The sequence below is a fragment of the Octodon degus genome, unplaced genomic scaffold, assembly GCF_000260255.1.
Source record: "Octodon degus isolate 3935 unplaced genomic scaffold, OctDeg1.0 scaffold00013, whole genome shotgun sequence".
Classification (NCBI taxonomy): domain Eukaryota; kingdom Metazoa; phylum Chordata; class Mammalia; order Rodentia; family Octodontidae; genus Octodon; species Octodon degus.
Genome location: NW_004524589.1, coordinates 14,847,607 through 14,852,653, shown reverse-complemented (window position 1 = coordinate 14,852,653; position 5,047 = coordinate 14,847,607). Strand labels below are relative to the sequence as shown.

The 5,047-nt window shown below is 35.5% G+C and overlaps 1 pseudogene; it reads right to left on the bottom strand.

Moving 5' to 3' along the window:
- Positions 1-3,897: 3,897 nt before the first annotated feature.
- Positions 3,898-4,325, bottom strand: LOC105741476 (annotated as a pseudogene).
- Positions 4,326-5,047: the final 722 nt, after the last annotated feature.

The following is a 5,047-nucleotide window of genomic DNA, read 5'->3' as shown; positions in this document are numbered from 1 at the left end:
TAAGAGTCATATAATTTTAAAGGGCTGCAGTGAAGTAGTTAACAACAATTAATTTCATGTTGTTGGAAACAGACTGTCAGAATATATTATGAATATAAAACAGACACATGGACATAAAAGCTTCATAATGTTAAATGTGCTCAATAAAGCAATAAAGTTTTCTAATGTTATGCAGACATTTCCATGCCTTAAAAATAATTATCTGTACACACTTAAAAGGAATCTTCATACTACTATACCACAAGATTAGGGGTCAGAATCCCAATATGATTAAGGATCAGAATAAAGATATTACTAACTTGCAGGCACAATTAGTTTGAAACAGTGATATACCTATGTGGATTGGTTATATAAAGCAGTTGAAGACAGTCATAACATTTTAAATAAACAATGGAAAACTTTGTAGATGCAAGGGTTGGGAGTTTAAAGCATGAACTTCTTGCTATTATTTCACAGCTGCTAGAATGAAGATGGTTAGCCATAGAGGAGCCTGTTGCCATCCTGCCAAGGGTTAGTCAGGTGAGCAAGGAAGAACAAAAAGGATGTGTCAGGTATGATAAAGAGAAAATATCTAAGAAATTCAAGAGGACACCTTAGGACATTTAGGAAAAATGGTATCAAATTGAATTTGTAGAGTAGATATGAGTAAAATAAATATTTTTAAATAACCTGAAACATAGATAAGATTTTTTTGTTTGCTTTTTGGTACCAGGAATTGAATTCAAGACCTGCACTAGCTAAAGCTCATAGGACTTTGTATTATGCTAGTGTATTTTAGTGTTACATCGTAGCAAGTCTGATTGAAGTTTCCTTTGATTCAAATAGTATCTTTTTCTATCAAATGCTATTTTTTGGGAAACATTGATTTGATTGAAATAGAATTATCACCATAAATAATTACATTATATGTGCATGTGTGTGTGTATGTGTGTGTGTGTGTGTGTGTGTGTCTTTTAAATTTATATGATACTTCTGTGTACTGTAAGATATTAGGCTGGCAAGTATAAGAACCGGTGTTTGATCCCCAATTACACATGGTGTGCCACGGTGCTGGACACCAAAACTAGGGGTTGTGGCTCATGACTATAATCCCAGCCTTGGGGAGGCTGAGATAGGAGGATCACTAGGAGTCTGAGCTGCATAGCAAGATCCAGGTCTATCTCCATGCACTAAACTTAAGTCAAAACGATTAAAGATATAAGCATTAAAACAAAAACATTAAATCTCCTGGAAGAGAATAGGTAGAAATCTCAAAAATATAAGAGTAGGCAGACAGTACATGAATAAAACTCAAATTGCATGGGAAATACTCCAAAAAATCAACAACTGGCATCTCATCTTGACAACTTTCTGCATGCCAAAAGACATTAGCAACAGAGTGAAAAATCAATGCACAAATTAAAAAAGCAATCATAACCAACAATCATTCAAAGGACTTCTACCTATATTATATAAAGAACTAAAAAAAAAGTTGGCCCCCAAAATTTAAAAGCCCAATCTAAAAATGGGCATCTGAGACGAATACACGCTTCTTAGAGGAAGAAATACAAGTGGAAAATGAATACATGAAAACATGTTCCAAAGCACTGGTCGTTTGAGAAATGACCAGCAAACTAAACAACACTGAGACATCATCTCCTTCCAGGAAGTAAATCTATCTTAAAGAAATCAACCAATAACAAATGCTGGAGAGGCTATGGGGAAAAAGGAACCCTTCTCAACTGGCGGTGGAAATGTAGACTGGTATAAACACTGTGGAAATCCAGATGGAGACTCCTAAGGAAACTAGGACTAGAAATCCCATTCAATTCAGCTATTCTCCTTCTGTGTATTTTCCCAAAAGAACTGAAGACATCATACCACAGTGATATATATACACCCATGTTTATAGCAGCACAATTTGTCATAGCTAAATCTTGGGGAAAAAAATGCCCATCACTTGAGGAATGGATGAAAAAGACGTGGTATTTGCATCTAATGGAGTACTATTTAGCCAGAGAGAAAGACAATCTCGAAGACTTTATTGTTAAGTGGATGCAATTAGAGGCTTTACTTATAAGTGAAATAAATCAGACACACATGTGTAAATATCATATTATCTCTCTAGTTTAAGAACCAGAAAGAATAAATAAAACCTTAAAGGTATAATAGATACAATAAAGTAGAAAGAAACTGAATTTAAGGATTAAACAACAAAGATGAGAGAGCAGGAAAATCATATATTAAGGATGACTAAGATGATTGTACTGATAATTTCCATTCGTTTTTTGAAACTAGCAGTTAATGTTTAGAAGTTTCACCTGACTAAGTCTGTATGCTGATTGTGATCTGAGTGGTTACATCGAGGACAGCAAGGTGTAAAACAAAACCCAGCGTTGAATACCTCTCATCTTGGTCTTCTAGATGTGTACTGTTTCTAATGTTACACTCTCTTTAAAATAAATTTTGGGGCCAGAGAGAGAACTCAGCGGACTAAAGTGCCTGCTTAGGGAAGTTTAGGTAAGCATGCAGGGACTGCGGTTTGATCCCTGGCACCACATACTGCACCAGCCATGCACCCAGGGTGTGCTGAGCTGGACACAGAGAGATGGGCATAGTGGTATAAACCTGTAATCCCAGTGCTGGCAAGGCTGTAAACAGGCAGATCACTAAGAGTCCAAGTTACACAGTGAGACCCTGCAGCAACCAAGACATTAAAATAAATAAATAAATAAATAAATATAAAATAATTTCTTAAAAGGACAAGGCAAAAAAATTAAAATCTCTTGAGAGCAGGCACTAATATTCAATTATTTTCTAACTTTGCATAAGTATATCTGCTAATCTGAGGAACAGATTTGATGTTAAAAATAGACAATATGACCATCATTGCTTTTTTTGTTTGTTTTGCTTCTTTTGTGGCCACCTCATCCCACCGTGAGGGCAGGGCTGGCACAGGATGTGGTGCCAGGGATCGAACCGCAGTACCTGCATGCTTGCCGAAGCTTGCCTAAGTAGGTGCTTTACAACACTGAGCTATCTCTCCATCCCACCCATTGTTAATTAGCTGTTTTGAAAATCTATAACATGTTTTGCTGTATCTTACCCTTTTTCTGTCATTTTTTCTATTTATTCTTTCTTCTGTTTTTACTCTTCAAAATAAAATATAATTAAATTAATTTTTTTTAAAATTCAAATTTTAAAGATACCTACTGAAATTATCTCTAGTCAATTAATTTTAAAAATATTACATCATTTATATATGCACATAGTTATTTCAGTGTACTTACATTGCACAATGTCTTTATAAGTAGCGCGCTTTGCAAGAAAAAGTTTTCAAAGTTCTTCATTTCTCTAGAGCTATGTTCTCTTAAATTAAAGTGCATCCTTGACTTACAAACTCAGTTCATTCATGAGAGCTGCTTGTAACTCCTGAGTTGTAAGTCAAGACTGTTTTTCCAATAAGAAATAATGGAAATGCCCATGATGTAATCTGAACCTCCCAAAGCACTCCTTAGCTAACATTTTCTTAGAAAAGGATTGTGCAATGTGTATAATTTATCAGCAACACCAACAATTTTTCCTAAGGTGTCCACCAGAAAGTTATACAATGTGCCTATTTTACCACAAGCAATTCCATGCTGTACTCTCCATTCAGACTGACATTGACATTCTGGCGTATAGGACGGGAGGATGACACTGAAGTAGTTACTGCTTTGAAAGAGTCCCCTTCCACATGGATATCAGGAGTCTGGCTCTTTGTTTTTTATCTTTCCCCTAACAGTCATTTTATATGGATCAGGAAAAATATTGCTTGGAGTCTATGTAGATTATCTTTAATCCTTAACATAACTTTATTTATTTATTTATTTTGAAGGTTTTACAGTTTACTAAATCCTCTTGTGAAAACAGCCACAGTCACTGCAGGCAGGCACTGCAGAATCTCTCCTCCTTGGGCTTCTTGCCAGCACCAACGCTAGCCTGCATGGTGCCCCTGACGCTCTTCATTCTGTTCTTGTGTTCCTTCTGCTGCTTTCTTGAGGTCTTTTTCTTCTCATACAGGCCGTGTATTGCAAGTCTATGTTTGGGCTCATTTTTCTTCGCATAAACCAGAGAATCATAAATCATGCCAAAACCATCGTCTTGCCACCACCAAAATGGGTTCTGAATCCAAACACAAAAATGACATCTGGCATGCTCTTGTACATTTTGGCGAGCTTTTTCCAAATTTCTGTCTTAGGTACTGTTGCTTTCCCAGGGTGAAGGACATCAACGACCGTTTCTTTCCTTTGAAGAGGTCCTTTGGGCATGAACTTCCGGGTTCGGATAGTAACTGTGTCCTTCATAATGGCAAGGGATTCTCCTCCTTAGCATAACTTGAGAAGATAGATATTATTTGTTTTTTCAGTCATGAAATTAATGGCCTGTGATTTTAAGCCATCTATCAAAATCACTCCCAAAATAGGTGTTTACAATAGAAACTTTGTTTCAAAGTCACAAATGCAAATGCCCAAGACTAGAGTAAGTTTACTCATTTTGAGTTCCATTGATCACTAATAAAATTGCTTGTGTAGACTATATCACTTTTCACAGAGAACTGTGATATATACTAGGAATTAAGAAGATGAAGCAGAATGTAACTTTTGCTTACTGGAAACTCTTACTTTCTAAAGAAAAGTAAAATTAAAGTTAATTCATATTTTAAAGATTATGCAGCATTTTTAAATCAATGAGAAAATTCTTGTGCATTTACACTACTTTAAAAGTTAAATGTGATAATGTGCTAAAAATATACTTTCAGGAAGTAGCACAAAATATTTAATTAAGAGAAATATAACTCTCACTCCTAAATATTTGAAATGTAATGTATATTCAGAAAATATGTGCATCATAGCTTAAATAAACCCTTAGATATATTTCCTTTAAAAATTCTCTTTTCTTGTTTATACATACACAGATAGATATCTGTAAGTGACTTTCACTTCACTAATGAAAGCATTTCATGGGCCCAGGAGATAGCTCAGGGTAATACGCACTTGCCTGGCAAGTGCAGGGTCCTGAGTACAAA